Genomic DNA, 20502 nt, shown 5'->3' on the forward strand with positions numbered 1-20502 from the left:
TTGTATCAAATTTAGAAAGTTGGTAATTTTTATTTCTTTGTATAAGATTTAAAATTCATGATGATATATAATTTTGATTTGAATTGTGGCATGCTAGAAAATTATATTTTAATATGTTTGCTAACATATATTAAATTGGTATTGATTGAATAAAAATTGCATATTTTATTTAATAATTATCTTTTGTGAAAGATTAAATCCCATGGCCGTACCTTGCATGAAATTGACTTGTGATATACTTTTAAATTATGTCTTGACATGTTGTTTAACATACTTTAATTTGAGAGCATTTGGACAAGTATGAAAATCTAGAGATTTTAATTAAAATGCTTAATGAAAATCTAATTAAGGGTTCCACTGGCCTAATTAAGTGTTTAACTTGATATTTGTGATAACTATGACTTATGTTCTAGCATATGTTAATTTGGAACCATTTGATATTATTTTAGAAGTTAGGGATTTAATTATTATGATTTAATTAAATTTCACTTTATTGTTCTTATGGCCTAATCGAGTTTTGATGTGGTGTATGTAATGACCATGCTATAGTGTTTATCATGTATTAATTGGAGGCCATTTGATTGAGATTTGAAACCTAGGGAATTTAATTAGTTTATAGATTAAATTCCGTTTCTATGGTATTATTGATTAACTCATGTATTTGACATTGATAGTATGTTTAAAACATAACTTTTGACTTATAATGAATTTATGAGTTTATGTTTTCAATATTGGATTATATTGTTATACCTTGTAACGAATCGCACTTTGAAGATTCGACTTTGTCATCCTATAGTAGTTGTGGATTTAGAGCATGTGTTGTGTGGATACAATCTACTTGTGCATGGAAGGTGACTTAGTGCATTATATAAATTACGTATAAGTTGTGAACTTATTTGATTATTTTGGAGTCTTGGGACATTGTTACTGTGATATGGCTAAAGTTCGGCTTTAGTGCGGGAGGTATGAGTTATCCCCAATTGAGATAGTGCGCACTAGGGTGGTCTTCCTAGCGGGTTAATGCCCGGAATAACCAATTTGTTCTTGCTTTAGTCTGAGACGTGATGTCCAAGTCTCCCACTATTTGTTTTCGCATTCAATTCCAAGTTATCAATCATGTTCATATTGTGACTGTGGTTTTGGCTATTGGCGATTTGATGTTGTTAAGTACATCCATACTAAATTGCTATATTTAGTTGATTTAGCATTTAGATTTCAAGTTGATAACTTTGAGAATCTATATCTAGTTGCTTTGTGTAAGCATGTTTCTATCTGGTTGCTTTGTGTAAGCATGTTTCTAACTAGTTGCTTTGTGTAAGCATGTTATATCTTATTGTTATGTGTAGCATGCTCTTGTGTTGTTGAAATTGCATAAATGATGTGTTTTATGCTAGAAATGATCTTAGGTAGCTAAGGTGCTCCCTGAGTCTCACCTTTGATATAGACGTTAGGTGGAATGAACCACAATGATTAAATCATGTACACTTGTAAAATGTAGGTCAATGCATGCTAATTTCCTACGAGTAGCTTTATGTTACTCACCCCTACGATACTGGGGCATATTTCAAGTACAGGATACAAGATTGGAGATTGCAATTGCTTGGGTGATTTGCTGAGTTGAGCTTCTTTAGAAGCATTCTTGTACACATGCAAGTGTTTGCATGTTTGAGTTTGCCATTGAAATATAATTTTTCTAACTCGGAGGTTTGACATGTCAAATGTTGTAAATGAGTTGTAATAAGGCCATGGGCCATTGTAGCATGTTTAAAATACCATTTTACACTTGCGTGTATATTCACATCATCACACAATAGCATATAATGCAATTTTATCATGCCATGGGGAGTCATTTTGATGCCTTAGGGATGACGTACATCTCTAGTGGTCACTTAGTTTCCTTCGTTTCTGCATTTCGGATCCGTTATCGGGTCATTCTTTTGGTTCATCACAGGACACACTGGGTTGAAAAATCTAGGGTTGTCACATAGAGTATGTCTCTAGTATGGGGGATGAGAGTTCCCTCTACAACATATAGTGCGCACTAGGTAGTTCCTTGCGGGCTAGTAACCCGAGATCACTTGTTTGGTCATTGAGACCATATGTCCTTTGTTTTTCCGCCATTGGTTGATTTCACATTTAGTTCCTAGTTGTAATTGTGGATTACTTTTAACTTGTGCTTGGACGCATGGTACTTCATTTCTCGCTTAGTATACTTGTGTTTGTATACTTGTATGCCTTGTATATATCAAAAATGCTTTGTATACTTGTATGCCATGTATGTCAATATTGCTTAGTATACTTAGAAATGTATACTTGAATATATATGTTGTATTCTACTTCAATATTGCTTAGCGCACTTAGTATGTACACTTGCATATTGATGATTTACTTTCTAGATTACCTAGTATACTTGTGTCTTGTATACTTTTCTTAAGTGCATTTCAATATTGATTGTATACTTGTGTACGTATACTTGTATATTGAATATCTTGTTGTGTGTATCGCATGCTTCTATGTTGCCTAAATTGCATGGATGATATGGTTTATGCTAGAAATACTCGAAGGTAGCTTAGGATGCTCCCTGAGTCTCACTTTGACATAAACGTTAGGTGGCATGAACCCCTTTAACATGTTTTACCTTAAAGTGATAAATTTGTAAAATGCTACGTCTATGCATGCTCATCTCCCACGGTAGCTTTATATTACTCACCCTAAAGTTACTGGGGATTTTTTTTAGGTATGGATACCTTGGTTTGAGATGCACATCCTTCCTTGGACGACTTGTAGCTTTAAAGTTTTCCATTTATGCAAATGTTAGCTTGAAATGTCATTTTTTTTTGCCTTATATGCCAAAACTTGTATCTTTGATTCCATATATGTAACGTGTACATAAGTACACCTTTTATGATATATTTGACATGTATAAGATGAGGTCGGAGGCCAAGATATGTATCATGTATCCTATATAACTTTTAACTTCATGAAATATTATGAAAATATTGAAAAATGCCAAGTCATTGCTTCACCACGTTTGCATCGGGTGTGGGAATTCCAATTTTATTCTTCCATAGGGTCTTGCTAATCATGTTTGAAGTGTGGCTAAAAGCCAAACGGTAATTTGACTCCATTTTTTATTTTTGGATTTCAAAATTTTCATTTCAAGTCCATTTTTCTCATATTTGGCCGTCGGGGGGTCGGATTTTGAGTCGGGGCTTCTCGGGAGTCGCTGACCATTCCCGCGTGCTTAGAATCATCTATTATACTTGCGTGCACATTCTTTTCAACCTAGAAATGCATTTAGGGCCAAATGCATACTTGGTGCAAAGTTGCATTTTCTGAGATTTTGACCCTTTACTGATCTAGGGGCATTTGGGCATTTCACAGTGTGTTTTTTTTTTTTCATTTTCTCTGACTTTGCCGGGTAGAAAACTCGATTTCGGTAGGGGTGTCTTTTTCATGTTTTTCCAGAAAAATTCATTTGATAGCCTGTTTTTGCTCTCAGTTGTGGACAGATTCTGAAAAAAAATCTATGTAGCAGTTTTTTGGACTCTCTTGCCCTATGCTGATCTAGGGGCATTTTAGGAATTTTACAGCGTGTTGTTTTTGTTTCCTTTCACGTAGCCGGGTAGAAAACATGATTTTAAGGGGGGGTTTCTTCCTTGTGTTTTTCTAGAAAAATTCGTTTAAGAGTCCGTTTTTAGCCTCAGTTCTGGGAAAAAAATCAAAGGGTGCTTGCTATCAAAACACTATTCCTGCCCAGATTTTTTTTTTTTTTTAACCCGGAATGTTAGTTTTTTTTTGAAACTTTGACGTTTCATATCTTCTTCGTCCCGACTCCAAATCAAGTGATTTTTGAGTCTAAGTTTATTAATTTTTGCTTATCTATCCAATGGTATGCAGGGTTGCATCCAATTCTATCTTAAAATACTATTTTACCCCTTGTAAAGTACCCTTACCGCACTGATTTTAAACCCAAAAGTTGGTTTTTTTTAAAACTTTGACGTTTCATATCTTCTTCATCCGAACTTCGAATCAAGTGATTCTTGAGTCTAGATTTATTAATTTTTCCTTATCTATCTAATTGTATGCTCAGTTGCATCTAGTTTTATCTGAAAAGATCATTTTACCTCTTGTAAAGTACCCTTGCCGCATTGATTTCAAACCCAAAAGTTTGATTTTATGAAACTTTGGAGTTTCATATCTTTTTCATTCGGACTCTGAATCAAGTGATTATTGGGTCTAAATTGATTAAATTTTCACTGTCTTTTCAGTGGTGTGCTCGGTAGCACCCGATTGTATATTTTTAGAATGAATATTTTGCCCTTGGGGCTAAATTTGTCCAGTTTTCTTTTAATTTGTTTTTGCTACTTTCTTTTGAGTCCCATGACTTCATGGGAAGTCACGTATGTGTCTTAGGAATGATGTACATTCCTAAGGACGTTGCTTCCATGTGAAAAGACTATTATGCCCTCGGGGGCCTTTTTTTTTATTTTTTTATTTTTATTTTTATTTTTTATCATTCATTTCTGGATTATTCTTGTTGAGATCCATGGCCTCATGGAAGGTCACTCTGGCTTCTTAGAGATGCATTGCATCTCTAGGGTCATGTTTTCTGTTTCCGCTTTCGCAGTTGGATCCGTTATTGGGTCAATCTTCGGTTCATCACAGGACGCACTGGTTTAAAAACCAGGGTCGTCACAATTACTATTGTCAATTAGGTACTTGAAGCAAAAAAAAAAATAAGCATTGGGCCTTGAAGCAAGCATAAAAAGCAAGCAAGTATATAAAAAAAGAAAGAGAAGAAGCAAAGCAAAAAGAATAAATTTTTTTGAAGTTGCTTAAGGACCTATGTACGTGAGCGTATCTTAAACTCCTCATATTTAATTGATCATCGGCCCACGTGGAGGCCTTGTTTATATTTTTAAATCATTGGCCCGTGTAGAGGCCAATTTATTTATTGTATTATTCAAAGCATAGGAGTTTGGGAACCATGTATGTAGAGGTTTGTTGTTGATTGATTCTTTGTTGTTATGGAGGAGTTATGGTTTTTGTTGTTGCTTAATTGTGTATGCTTAGTAGGAGGTCACTTCATCCATCTCTTGTTCCGTTGAATCCTAATATTGAGTTGTAATCTAAAGGGTAGAGGTACCTCTAGTGCTATTCTCTCTAGTTTTGATCACCCCATTACATCAATGAATGATCATGTTGAGGATCTCGGTCATGTAAACAACCAAGGAATCTACCACCCTAATGTGCAACAACATGATAACATGCACGTTCCTTTAGGGATGCCTAGACCACTTATTCCTCCTCAACCAATTGGCCAAGTTCCACTTGGAATGCCAAGGCCACTCTTTGTCCCACTACCTCCCACTGTTCAAGTTAATCATGGAGCTCAAGTAGAGCAATAAGCCCAAAATCCTTCAATGGTTTTGAAAGATCATTATGTGCCACCTTGTCATATGGGAGGAAGTTTGTAACCCTATGAAATAAGGTGGACTTGGAATAAGATGTTTAGTTCCTTTCAATCAAGCTCTCTTGGGTGAATGGTTATAGAGATATGGGAGGGAAAGACATCGTCTATGGCGCAGGTTAGTCTCTTGTCGGTTTGGAGAAGAAGCTGGAGGTTGGTCTACACGTCCGGTTACCCTGGTGGGAGGAGTAAGGATGTGGAAGGCTATTCAGAAGGGATGTGATGAGCACTGAAAAGTGCGCATTTAAACCCGTTAAGCTTAAGCATTCTAGTACCTTTATCTATCTTACTTTGCCGTTTTAGATTTATTACGTGTTATTTATATTTTCAGGCACTAATCTCAAAATTGAGCTAACTCAGCCAAATAAGAGCTTAATTGAAGCAATCCTGAGATAAACCAAAGGAGGGAGCAAAGTGGAGAAAGAAAGGAGTAAAAAGGAATCAAAGTTGTGCAGCTGAAAAGTTCGATCGATCCAACTTAGAGTTCGATCGATCCAACTTAGAGTTCGATCGATCCAACTTAGAGTTCGATCGATCGAACATCTATGATCGATCACAGTATTTCTCGATAGATCCAACCTTGGCCTTTGCTGAAATTCCAAGTTCGATCGATCGAACATCACCTTCGATTGATCGAACCCTATTTTGTCCTATTCAAATGATTGATCTTATCCACAGCTGTACGCCTACCAACCACTTTTGTCTTTTTCCACATAAATATCTTGAAAATATCCCAGCCTTGTCCTTATCCGGAGGAGTCAGACCACTTCGATCGATCCAAGATGCAGTTCGATCGATCGAACCCATTTTCGATCGATCCAAGTTAAGGTTCGATTGATCGAACTTCCTCCAGCGAGAAAAAGTTAGAGTCCAGCTCATTTATTCCGTCCTTCATCCAATCATTGGAGAATATACCTTGCACGACCACAGCTCATCATGGGGTGTATTTGACCTACCTATATAAGGAATATGATACACTTTTTGAGGGAGTCTCTTGTCACACATTGAAAATCATCTTGGAGGCTCTTCTTGGAGAGGAGGAAGGAGGGAAGCTAGAGCACCATTGGAGGAGATCTTCACCAACAAGGAGCAGCCATGGAGTTAGCCCTTAAGGGTTAGATCATCACTACTATGAGTGGCTAGACATCCTCTTGGGGCTAGAGTTAGCCCCAAGCATGCTTTTTATACTCTAATCTTGTGTATTATTGAGGGATTAGTGTTGTATGATACATTTTGATATTCATGTATATATAAATCTTGATTATTTCATGGTTTGTATAGTTTAATGCTTCCAATTGACTATTCTATTCTATCCATATGTCTATGTATGTTAGAGCAGGATATTCATGTGCTTATCTCTAGATTTAGTGTTTTTGATGCATGTCTATGTGTATTGATACTATAGATCTAGAGATTATCAAGATGATATGCTTAATGAATGCTATTTTGGTTCATTTGATGGTTTATGCCTATTCTTGATGGTTTGTGCCTCTCCTCTAGTCTAGATAGCTTTATTTTCATGCTAGTAGTGTAGATTTAGTGTAGTGGTAGTGTAATGTTAGATGGGAGGACAATCTAGTCTTGATGTTTGATGTTCCATGCTTTTGAGTCCAAATGGCATATTCCTCTAATATTGTGTTGCATGTGGATTGTGAGCTTAATGAAGGATTAATGACTTGTTTTGATCTATTGTGCTATCCCCATGTTGTCTAGACAATATATGCTCTATTGTTTAGATATATTGTGCTCTTCACATGATATTTAGACAATACTTGCTTGATTTGTCATCTTTGCCAATTGAATCAACCTAATGCACACACACCCTTATCATATTGCAACACATCCATTACCCTCAATTGATCACTTGTTAGTAGTATAGAAAAGTATTGCTTGGTGGTGGTCTCTACACCCCAAGATCTCTCTCTCTCTTATTTACTTCATATTATTTTATTTAGTTGAATTCAATTTAGCTTAATCAACCAACCAATCAATTGTGTGATCACTCGACCTACTAACCCTAATTATTATAGTTTCACAATTCGATACACCATCAAATCCCTTGGGACGATCCCTACTCGCCTTATCTATACTTTATATAGAGAAAGGTAGTAGTGACTTTCTATAAATGTAAAACTTGGCCACCTCCTAAATTCACAACTCTTCAAGCTTGACTTGGTATCGCAACCCTTGTAAACGAGGAACCACCGGTCAGTTTTTGGCGCCATTGCCGGGGATTTTAAATTGGCAACGTCGAATTGTGAAATTCAATTAGGATTAGTACTCTTTTGATCGTGTCTTTACTTTCTTTTTAGTTTCTATTTTTGATTGCTTATTGAATTTGTTCTCCATTGACTAGGTGCATTGAGCAAGGAGCTAGCAAAGTAATTCCAAGCTAAGGAGCAAAGCAAAGCAAAGGAAAAATGCTTAAAATGAAAAAATTGTTAAGTAAAATTGCTAAGCTAAGCTTTTAATTTTGGAGTTGAAGTGCTAAAGGACTATTGTGAGACCTTCTTACTCAATCTCCTTAGTTAAATCGGGGGCCCACATGGAGGCATTGCATGGCATCATTAGATAAATCAGGGGCCTACGTGGAGGCATTTATTTGACATACATTGCATTTGAAAATTGTGGTTGTGAAGTTTAATTGCATTGTTTAGAAAGTTGCTTATTCGTGTTGCATTGTGCATGCATGGTCGTCGTTCATTGAGACATACTCTTGTCCCTCTTGATTTGCATTTAGAATCCACTATTAGGAATCCAAGGGGAAGATGAAGTTCACATAGAACCAATCTACCAATGGACGCTCTTAATGATGATCATGTTGAAGACTTTGGTCACATAGACCAACAAGGCATCCTTCATCCTAATGTGCAAAATGATAATATGCAAGTTCCATTAGGCATGCCTAGGCCATACATTCATCAACCTCCTCAATAACAAGGCCAAATTCCAATGGGAATTCCAAGGCCAATGTATGCACCATAACCCCCCATCATTAATCAAGCTCAATATAACCAAGGTGTCCATGTTGCACCTCAAGTTGCTAATCCACCACTCGCATTGAGAGATCACTATGTGCCTAATGAGTATAATGCACCCACATGCATTCAATTGCCACCATTTAGAGCACACCATTGTGAGATTAAAGCACAAACTATCCAAATGCTACCTAACTTTCATGGACTTCCTAGTGAAGAACCTTACAAGCATTTGGATGAGTTTCTTGAAGTTTGTTCTACCGTTCGATACACGGACATGCCGGAAGAAGTTTTAAGGCTGAAACTTTTTCCATTCACCCTTAAAGATAAGGCGAAGTATTGGTTTAACAACCTTAGGCCTTTTTCTATAACTTCTTGGGCAGAAATGCAACAAGAATTTTTGAAAAAGTACTATCCGGTTTCTAAGACCAATGCTATGAGAACCACCATTAGAGAATTCACACATGGGGAGGGAGAAACTTTCCACGAGGCATGGGAACGCTTCAATGAATTGCTTAGGAAGTGTCCTCACCATGACATGCCTAAATGGCAATTGGTCCAATTCTTCTTTGAAAGCTTATCGGACAATTATAAAGGCATGGTTGATGCTTCAATGGGAGGTTCTTATATAGACCGGCAAGAGAAAGACGTGTGGCGTCTTTATGAGAGCATGAGTGAAAACTCTTTGCATAGAACATTGTCATCTAGGAATGGTAGAAATTCTCAAGGTAAGAAGAGTGTTGGCTTGCATCAAGTTGACCACTCAAATGATATAACCGCCGAGATGAAGTCTTTATCTCAAAAGTTTGATCAATTGATCAATCAAAACTTGGCGAATCAAGTGTCTTCCTTTCCTAACCATTCTCCTAGAGCTCAAAATGAATCATGTATGACTTGTTCTAGTGTTCTTTATTCTACTTCTAATTGTCCTCATGGACAAATTCAAAATGAACCCATTGAGCAAGTTAATGCAACATTTGTGAACCAAGGGAACAATCCTTATGGTAACCATTATAATCCCGGTTGGAGGAATCATCCTAATTTTTCTTGGAAAAACCAAGGGGAGGGCTCAAACTCTTCCCAAGGCGGTCTTCAAGGGAAATACATTCCACCTCCACTTCAAAACCAAGGATCCCAAGGTTCAAGACCATATAACTCACAAGAAAATCAATTTGCTAGTTCTCATTTTCCTAACCAATCATATTCTCAAGGAAATTCTAGAGGTTCTGCTTTTGAGGAAAAGGTTTTAAATGCTTTGGGCACTCTAGAAGCAAATACTCAATTGTTGCATTCTCATTCTCAATCAATTGCCAAGCTAGAAACCCAAGTAGGGCAAATAGCTGAAACACTTAATGCTAGAGAGAAGGGAAAGATGCACAAGAATGCCCCAATCAAACAACAATGTGTTGTAGAAACCAAATCCTCATTGGAAGGGCATAATGTTGAGCATGTCAATGCGGTAACAACCTTGAGAAGTGGTAGGGTAGTAGACAATCAAGTTAGAATGCCTAATGAAGAGAGTGAACCGGTTCAACCTTAAGTTGTCACCCGTCCCGTTCCACACACTATTCCTCCTTCATTGCATGTGCATGATCTTGAGAATGAGAAGCCCTCAAATTGTGAGTTGAAAGATGATTTCCAAAGAAATTTATTGAAAACAGTGTTGAAAAATGTGTTTGAGAAAAGTTCTTTGAAAAATGTTATTCATGATTCTTCTTTGAAAAGTGATTTGAAATCCAATGAATTGAACAAGTCCAATGCTGAAAATTCTTTGAAAGAAAATGCTGAAAGAGTTTTTGAAAAAGCTCCATTTCCGAATGCCTTGAAAGGGTCCATTTCAAAAGAAAGGCAAAAGACCAAGAACAATGAGATAATGGATATGTTTAGGCAAGTCAAAGTCAATCTTCCACTTTTGGATGCAATTAAGCAAATTCCGGCTTATGCCAAATTCTTGAAGGACTTATGCACCCAAAAGCAGAAGAACAAGAGCCAAACATCAAAGAAAGTGGTCTTAACCGAACAAGTGAGTTCCATTCTACAACACAACACTTTGCCAAAGTTTAAGGACCCCGGTGCCCCTACAACATCTTGTATCATTGGTGAACATGTTATCAACCGGGCAATTCTTGACTTAGGGGCTAGTGTTAACCTTCTTCCCTATTCGGTTTATGTCAAATTGGGCCTAAGTGAATTGAAACCGACATCGGTGGTTTTACAACTTGCCGACCGATCCATTAAGAAGCCTAGGGGGATAATTGAGGATGTGTTGATTAAGATTGATAAGTTTTTCTTCCCGGTTGACTTTGTCGTCATTGACACGGAACCGGTGCCCAATCCAAAGAACCAAATTCTGGTTATCCTTGGCCGTCCTTTCTTGGCAACCTCAAATGCCAACATAAATTGTAGGACAGGGATAATGAAGATTTCTTTTGGGTACATGAGAGTGAAGTTGAACATCTTTAACCCCACACCCAATCCATTTGACAAATATGAGGAAGAGGTTAATGTGGTAGAGGAATATCATGATCTTGCTTGTGAAAGGAATGAGCTTTTGTGTATAAACAATGTTTCAAAGCCTTCATCTTCATCTTCAGCATTGCATGCAAGAAAAGTGATTTCTAACTCTTGTTGTGAAAGGGCGTGGAAGCCCAAGGAAAGTTTTAACAAGGAACTCAAGACGTCTTTTGAGTTTACCCCAACAAGTTCTTCCAAGAACCATTTGTTGGGAGTGACTCGAAACATCTCTCATCCCAGGAAGGAGGGGATGCATTGCAAGATCTTTGATCCGGGTTAAAAGAACCCTAGGTCTTGCTAGAGACGTTAAAGACTAGCACCGAAATTCGTAGGATGTCAAAACCCTATTCCTCCCTCATTTCTATCTTGCATTTTGATTCTTGCGAAGTCTAGATACTGTTTTTGTGGTTCATATACATTGGAAGGAACTGAGTAAGGGATTGCATGAGCATTCAAGTCATTTTGAGCATTTAGGCATAATTTCGATCGATCCAAGTTTTGGTTCGATCGATCGAACATTGGTTCGATCGATCCAACTATGGACTCGATCGATCCAGCTCTCATTTTGCACCCAACACTTAGTAAAATTTTGGACCTGCATCCAAATTCCAAAATGCATGCTCTCGGGATCTCCAAATTTTTGAAAGTTCGATCGATCGTAAACCATTTTGATCGATCGAACTATCTTTCGATCGATTCAACATGTGGTTCGATCGATCATGAGTCCCAACACTTAGAAAAATTTTGGATCTGCATCCAAATTCCAAAATGCATGCTCTTGGGACTTTTAAAAATTTTTCATGTTCGATCGATCGAATTCCAAGTTCGATCGATCCAAGGTTCCAACACGTGTCAACTCTTGAGCCCTTAAACTTGTACATTCTTTATCCTCTCCGATTGATCGAAATCTTTCTTCGATCGATCGAAATTTGCATCTCATTAATTTAATTTCCTTTGATTTTTCAAAATTCAAAATTCAAATTCAAAAAAAAAAAAAAAAAAAAAAAAAAAAAATTTTAGAGTGGAGACCTAGGTTCGATCGATCGAACTTAATGTTCGATCGATCGAACTCTGCATATCGTGTTTTTAAAATAAAACCGAGTTGGATTGATACACTTGAATCGATCCAACCTCGAAACAAACCTTAACCATAAGTCTCCCTTTCTCTCAATCTCAAGCTCAATCCGGCCAACCTCCATCCCAATCATCTTCCTCATCTCCGGCGAGCCAATTCCGGCAAGGTAGAACCTTATTTTCACTGCGGCTTCGCCCCCTCTCTCTCATCTCATCCCTCTCGGTTTTGAGGTAAACCACGAGCCATTTCTTGATTTAAAAGTTTAATAGATGCATGATTCATGATTTTCTATATTGATTTATGTTGTATGTGTATTAATCATCCATTTTGAAGCATCAATTTCATGATTATGATATACATATACACACATGCATTCGACCAAACCAAAATTGGGGATTTTTGATTTGATTTGAAGTTGGGGAGTGTTTGGGTGTTGTTGATTGCATGAATGGTGTGTAGATGGGCCCACAAACACGTTTGTGTGGGCCCCGTACTCTAGATCTCACAGATCTGCGACTTTTCAAATTCGGCATTCGCACAGTTCGATCGATCGAACTTGTGCTTCGATCGATCGAAGTGCGAAGTAGTGAACTTCATTTCACTACCTTCGATCAATCAAATCTTTTGTACTTTCATGCTTCGATCGATCCAAGTGTTGGATTGATCCAATTCACTTCGATATCCAACTTTTGAACATTTTTCACTTCGATCGATCGAAAATTTTCGGTGATCGATCGAACTTTCAAAGATCACACATACACACTCCATTCATCTTGTGTCATCTTCATGCTATCTTTATATGCACAATGCCTGTGATATTCCACATTGGATGCATTTCATACCTACATTGCTTAGCATGACTCACATTTCATCATTATCATAGATTCATGTCATCCATATTTTGTCTATCTTATTTGACATACATGTTTCTATTATGCATTTAAATTCTTATATATCTGGCACTGACTTATATATTGAAATTTTCTTGTCTTTTTACAGATCATGCCTCCGCGATTCAAGACAGTAGCCAGGCGATCGTCGGGGCCATAGCGACCCCACAGACATATACGGCCCAGGATAGAGATGGTTGCAGAGCCATCTCATGCTCAGGAGGAGCCCGCACAGGCTACTCCCCCTCAGTCCCCATCCCACGAGGCTGAGGAGGGAGCTGACCATGTGCCATCTACATCCCAGGCTCCTCCAGCCTTCACACCATCACCTTCTCCTGCGCGCCATCAGGCAGATGCAGTCGCCATGCCATCACTGCAGCCACCTCTATCGGCTCAGCGCCGTGACCAGTTGCTACCGAGATATGCAGCCATGACCGTGGCTCAGGAGTCGTACTTCGATACTGAGTACTTCTCCGAGTCTATCCTGACCCGGTCTGGCTACCAGGATATCATGCAGCGGGACTTCTCAGCCATCCTTGCCCCAGTCATCAGCCTTGTATACCCGCGACTGGTGCCTCTATTCTTTCAGCATCTCCGGCCCTCGCCATGATCTACCGCGGAAATGATCACTATAGTGGACGGCCACGAGATTGTCATCACAGTTGACACTCTGGCCCGTGTTTGCCGGTTCCCACACCGATGTCCACCTGAGCTTGCAGAGACATACCCGAGGCTGCATAGGCCTTCATTTTCTAACATGGCTATCTCCTTGACAGGCCATCATGCCGGTGGTCAGACATTCGCCACCAGGACCTTCTTGCCTGACGACCTCTGGTTCATCGACACAGTTCTCTTCCAGAACATTTACATGGCGGGCCATAAGATCCAGAGGCGTCATGACTACTTGACAGCTCTTTACGCTTTCTACACGAGCTGCTGGGTATCTATCCCAGCCCTCATCTGGAGCGTGATGAAGTTGCCGTATGATTCTTTCATTTCCAGGGAGGACCCTAAGCGGTCCAAGGTCCTGCCCTTCGGACACCTCATCACGCAGATCCTTCTTGACTAGCGCTACAGAGTGCCCCCAGATGAGGAGCCCCTTGCATGGTCCAGCTTCTATGGGAGGAGCGACTGGAAGAAGAGCTACAATGCTCTTATTCGGAGTCTTTAAGAGCCAGCTGTAGAGGCAGCAGCTGAACTAGAGGAGGAGGAGGCAGCCCAGGCACAGCCGGCACCTCCAGCAGCAGCAGATATCGCAGCGGACGACGCACCAGTCGGTCCGGCTGCCGATCGCATGGACATTGACCTGGAGCGACCTGCGGAGGAGTATGCCGATGCTGCAGATGATGCTGATGCCGATGATACCAGTGATCGAGCTGCTGCTCAGGAGCGAGTTTGGGAGTCTTCTTCAGAGGCATCTCTGCCTGAGTCTCCAGTTCCCACTCCCGGATTCGGAGCACGCTTGCAGACACTAGAGGAGGACGTAGCAACCATGCGAGCCGACATCATTGCCCACCGAGCTGAGTTCACCTCTTTCAGGGCTGATGTCATGGCTTGCTTTGCCGATCTCTCCAGCCGACTCCCTGCACCTGCACCCGCACCTGCACCTCCAGCCACTGCAGATCTTTACGATCAGGTCTCCTGAGACTCCACTTCCAGTTGTTCTATGCTTTCATTTCTTTTATTCTGGATCTGTATTATACTGTCACTGTTACTATATTATACTTTGCGGCTGGTCTGTCGGCTTTATTATTTTATTGATGTACCTGCACTTTATATTCTCTATATATTGCTTTTTGATTATGGATGTCTCTTACTATCTCATATTTGTATGTTTGACTCCATCAGGTACACCACAGTGACTTCAGTGAGAGAGTGCTGCCCAATTTTTCAGGACCACTCTTACACCTCTCTCTCTATTCTCTATTTATCCCATTTACACTTGCACGTCCACTGTGCACTGATTATCCTACTTTGTTATCTAATGAGTTTATCCGAGTGCAAACTTTTCAGGACCACAGTTTATCCCAAGTTTGGGGGGGCCATGCCACCCACTTTGGATACTTCTGTCCCGATCATTCATATCTAAAGCACTGGTATACTCTTTCCTTTGTTCTCTTCACACATTGAGGACAATGTGCAGTTTAAGTTTGGGGTATTGGTGTATGTTTCAGTATTGCTTTAAAATTCAAATTTTGAGCATGTCTTGTGTATTTGAGGGATATTTCTATCCTTGGTCCATTTCTAGCTATGATTTTGATCTTTTGAGGACTATATTGCTTAAAATTTAAAAATTGCTTGACTTGAGAGTCCAATACTCCTTGTATGCCTTGAGGATGCCATTTAGGAGTAAATTTTTCAAAAGATTGATATCTTGCTTGCATTTGTGGTCCACATCATCTTGATTCTGTAATTGTTTTGAGATTCATTCTAGGATTCTACACTAGCACCGGCGCACGCTAGCATTCAATTGTGGGGTACACACTTTGTTGATTATTGAATTGGTTATATCCCAATTGGGCTAGTAGTGCATTGAAAGCTTTCATTCTTGATAAAGGTGGATAACAACCCCTTTTCATTGAGTAGCCGGGATTGTTGCCTCATTAAGTAGTGAACTTCTAGCGCCGAAAGGTGGAGGGCCCAAACTCTAGGTTAAAAAAAAAAAAAAAGAAGAAAAGAAAAGAAGAAGAAGTTACAAAAAGCAATAAAAGTGAGGACTTCTCCCAAAAGGCGAGAAGTGGGAAATGATTAGATGGTCGTTGTCTTGATTTGTAGCCTAGTTGATTTGAGTTTGTAAGTCCGTAGGGGTGTCTTAACACCTAATGCCCTAAAGCCATCTAGTTTGGGAGTCATTGACCTAAAGCTCGCTACATGAATCTTCTAGAAAGCTTAAGAGATCAACACATTGCACAATATTTTCATCTTTGATCCTCAATAAAAAAAAAAATAGAGTGAAAAGAATAAGCACCCTTAGAACAGTAAAGCTTTAATAAAAGGTCCACTTTTTGTCTTGATGATTGGGACTAGATTTGTATGCTAGTTTGAGGGTAAGGATGTGATTACTTCTCTAGTTGGCTAAGATAGCAACACACTTGATGCCGGACCTCTCACATGGATTCTAGACTTGTTTCGATTTTCATGATCATTTTCTTGATATGTGGAGGACCATACTTGCTTGCTTGATATTGAAATTTTGGGAGATTGCTTAGAAACGGTTGAAAAATTGCATACTTGAGGTAGTTTTCTCCCAATGCTTGTTTGCAATATTGGTGCCTCTTTTGAAAGAATGAGCTTAATGTTTGTGGGTACCATTTCTGGAAACCCTCACGAGACTTTATTCATCCACTAGGGGTAACCTAGGGGTTTAAAAGGCTTGTTGCATATGCTAAATGCAATCGTGTTCCCTACGAAAATGGTGTTATCATTTTACTTGCTTTCCAGTTTATACTTATATAGTTGTTTATTTCATTCCTTTACTTCTTAGTTCATTGCTAGGGACTAGCAATATTTAAGTTTGGGGGTGTGATGAGCACTGAAAAGTGCGCATTTAAACCCGTTAAGCTTAAGCATTCTAGTACCTTTATCTATCTTACTTTGCCGTTTTAGACTTATTATGTGTTATTTATATTTTCAGGCACTAATCCCAAAATTGAGCTAACTCAGCCAAATAAGAGCTTAATTGAAGCAATCCTGAGATAAACCAAAGGAGGGAGCAAAGTGGAGAAAGAAAGGAGCAAAAAGGAATCAAAGTTGTGCAGCTGAAAAGTTCGATCGATCCAACTTAGAGTTTGATCGATCGAACATCTATGATCGATCACAGTACTTCTCGATAGATCCAACCTTGGCCTTTGCTAAAATTCCAAGTTCGATCGATCGAACATCACCTTCGATCGATCGAACCCTATTTTGTCCTATTCAAATGATTGATCTTATCCACAGCTGTACGCCTACCAACCACTTTTGTCTTTTTCCCCATAAATATCTTGAAAGTATCCCAGCCTTGTCCTTATCCGGAGGAGTCAGACCACTTCGATCGATCCAAGATGCAGTTCGATCGATCGAACCCATTTTCGATCGATCCAAGTTAAGGTTCGATCGATCGAACTTCCTCCAGCGAGAAAAAGTTAAAGTCCAGCTCATTTATTCCGTCCTTCATCCAATCATTGGAGAATATGCCTTGCACGACCACAGCTCATCATGGGGTGTATTTGACCTACTTATATAAGGAATATGATACACTTTTTGAGGGAGTCTCTTGTCACACATTGAAAATCATCTTGGAGGCTCTTCTTGGAGAGGAGGAAGGAGGGAAGCTAGAGCACCATTGGAGGAGATCTTCACCAACAAGGAGCAGCCATGGAGTTAGCCCTTGAGGGTTGGATCATCACTACTATGAGTGGCTAGACATCCTCTTGGGGCTAGAGTTAGCCCCAAGCATGCTTTTTATACTCTAATCTTGTGTATTATTGAGGGATTAGTGTTGTATGATACATCTTGATATTCATGTATATATAAATCTTGATTATTTCATGGTTTGTATGGTTTAATGCTTTCAATTGACTATTCTATTCTTTTCATATGTCTATGTATGCTAGAGCAGGATATTCATGTGCTTATCTCTAGATTTAGTGTTTTTGATGCATGTCTATGTGTATTGATGCTATAGATCTAGAGAATATCAAGATGATATGCTTAATGAATGCTATTTTGGTTCATTTGATGGTTTATGCCTATTCTTGATGGTTTGTGCCTCTCCTCTAGTCTAGATAGCTTTATTTTCATGCTAGTAGTGTAGATTTAGTGTAGTGCTAGTGTAATGTTAGATGGGAGAATAATCTACTCTTGATGTTTGATGTTCCATGCTTGTGAGTCCAAATGGCATATTCCTCTAATATTGTGTTGCATGTGGATTGTGAGCTTAATGAAGGATTAATGACTTGTTTTGATCTATTGTGCTATCCCCATGTTGTCTAGACAATATATGCTTTATTGTTTAGATATATTGTGCTCTTCACATGATGTTTAGACAATACTTGCTTGATTTGTCATCCTTGCCAATTGAGTCAACCTAATGCACACACACCCTTATCATATTGCAACACATCCATTACCCTCAATTGATCATTTGTTAGTAGTATAGAAAAGTATTGCTTGGTGGTGATCTCTACACCCCAAGATCTCTCTCTCTCTTGTTTACTTCATATTATTTTATTTAGTTGAATTCAATTTAGCTTAATCAACCAACCAATCAATTGTGTGATTACTCGACCTACTAACCCTAATTACCATAGTTTCACAATTCGATACACCATCGAATCCTTTGGGACGATCCCTACTCGCCCTATCTATATTTTATATAGAGAAAGGTAGTAGTGGCTTTCTATAAATGTAAAACTTGGCCACCTCCTAAATTCACAACTCTTCAAGCTTGACTTGGTATCGCGACCCTTGTAAACGAGGAACCACCGGTCAGGATGGGATGTTTTTTTGGCTCATATCAGATTTAAACTTTGCGATGGTCGTTGCATTCGGTTTTGGGAAGATCTTTGGTGTGGGGATCAGCCACTTTCTCATACATTTCTTAGATTATTCAGTATTGCTGTTGATAAACACGCCTACGTAGTTGACTGTTATCGGCTTGATAGCAGCGGGATTACGTGGGATGTGTATTTTCGGTGCTCTTTTCAGGATTGGGAAATGGATAAGGTATGTGTTTTTTGGATCTTCTATATCTGCAGGAGGGCATTGGTAGAGGTAATGATGTTTTAATTTGGGCTCCTTCTTCCCACGGTCGCTTCGAAGTTAGATCCTTATTCTTATGTTGGTCTAATTTTGTTAATCGAGACTTCCCATGGAAAACTATTTGGTGGTCTTTGGCTCCAACTAGGGTGGCTTTCTTTGTTTGGACTGCTATGTGGGAAAAGATTCTGATAATTGATAACTTAAGGAAAAGGGGCAATTGTATCATTAATTAATGTTGTCTTTGCAAGGATGATGAGGAGTCCGTTGATCACCTCCTTTTATATTGCCCTATGGCGAACGACTGCTGGAATTTTATTGTTAGGTTGTTTGGCATGCGTTGGGTTATGCCACAATCTATTAAGGAATTAATTCACATTTGGAGAGGTTGTCGAGTGAGAAAAGACGTTCGCGATTTCTGGAGAATTGTACCACATTGTGTATAGTGGTGTATTTGGAAGGAGAAAAATAGCAGAATGTTCAAAGGGAAAGAGTCACCCACGGCAACGGTCAAACTTTACATTCTTCGTTCTCTTTTCAATTATGTGAAGGGGAGCTTTTGTTCTTCTTCTGATGATTTTATTACTTTCTTGGATTCTTTGGGGCCTTAGTCCCTGTTCCTCTTTTGTAATTAGGATGCGTTCCCCTTTAGAACGCCTTTTTTAATGTTATTTTTAGTTATAAAAAAAAAAAAGCAAAGAAGAAGAAGAAAAGATCATTATGTGCCAAATGAATATAATGTGCTTACATGCATCTGACTTCTAAACTTTAGAGATCACCATTATCAGATTAAACCTCAAACCATCCAAATGTGTCCAAATTTCTATGGGTTAAGTAATGAGGAACCCTATAAACACTTGGATGAGTTTCTTGAAGTATGTTCCACTGTGAAGTACACGGACATGCCGGAAGAGGTTCTAAGGTTGACACTCTTCCCATTCACACTTAAAGACAAAGCCAAGTATTGGTTTTCCAACCTAAGGCCTCTTATCATAACCATTTGGGCGGAAATGCAACAAGAATTCTTGAAGAAATATTACCCCCCTACTAGAACAAATGCCATGAGAACTTTAATTCGTGAATTTTCACATGGGGATGGGGAGCTTCTTTATGAAGCTTGGGAAAGGTTGAATGGTTTACTTAGGAAATGTCCACATCACGACATTCCTAAATGGTAAGTAGTGCAATATTTCTATGAAAGCTTATCAAAAACCCATAAGGAAATGGTAGATGCTTCAATGGGAGGTCAATACTTGGATAAGCATGAAGATGACATTGGCAACTCTTTGAGAGTATGAGTGAAAATTCGATGCATAGATCATTGTCACGCAATGGTAGGAATTCTAATGTAGAAGGGAAGAAAAACTCCACCTTATGTCAAGTTGAGAGTTAAAATGACATTGTCACCGAAGTGAAGTCTTTAACTCAAAGATTTGACTAATTCTTGGCCAATCAAAATTCGGCTCATCAAGCATCTTCCTTTCCCCATCATCATCATCATTCTAATGAGACTTGCATGATATGTTCAAGTGTGCTCCACTGTACTACTAATTGTCCCCCATGGACATGTGCAAGGTGAGCAACATGAATAAGTTAATGCCACTTTTGTAAATCAAGGGAACAATCTGTTTTCAAATCAATATAATCTAGGTTGGTGAAATCACCCGAACTTCTCTTGGAAGAACCAAGGAGATGGTGCAAACCCTCTTTAAAGTGGTTTCAAGCGAAGTATGTTCCCTCATCTTTGGAAAGTCAAAATGCTCAAGGTTATCGTCCATCTTATCCATCTCAAAATGTGAATCAGTGTTCTCATCATCAAAGTTCCAATCCTCA

The 20502-nt window shown here is 38.9% G+C and overlaps 1 non-coding gene and 1 pseudogene across 1 annotated transcript; both read right to left on the reverse strand.

The window, feature by feature from the left end:
- Window positions 1-8890: 8890 nt before the first annotated feature.
- On the reverse strand, window positions 8891-8991 carry LOC132280551 (small nucleolar RNA R71; annotated as a pseudogene).
- Window positions 8992-19727: 10736 nt separating this feature from the next.
- LOC132280557 (small nucleolar RNA R71) lies at window positions 19728-19834 on the reverse strand. Its single transcript, XR_009471599.1, has one exon. It is a non-coding gene; the product is annotated as a small nucleolar RNA R71 (small nucleolar RNA).
- Between the last annotated feature and the right edge of the window lie 668 nt (window positions 19835-20502).

Source organism: Cornus florida, unplaced genomic scaffold (genome assembly GCF_030987335.1).
Source record: "Cornus florida cultivar Cherokee Brave unplaced genomic scaffold, ASM3098733v1 CherokeeBrave_3.0.0_Hap2_Chr10, whole genome shotgun sequence".
NCBI classification, from domain to species: domain Eukaryota; kingdom Viridiplantae; phylum Streptophyta; class Magnoliopsida; order Cornales; family Cornaceae; genus Cornus; species Cornus florida.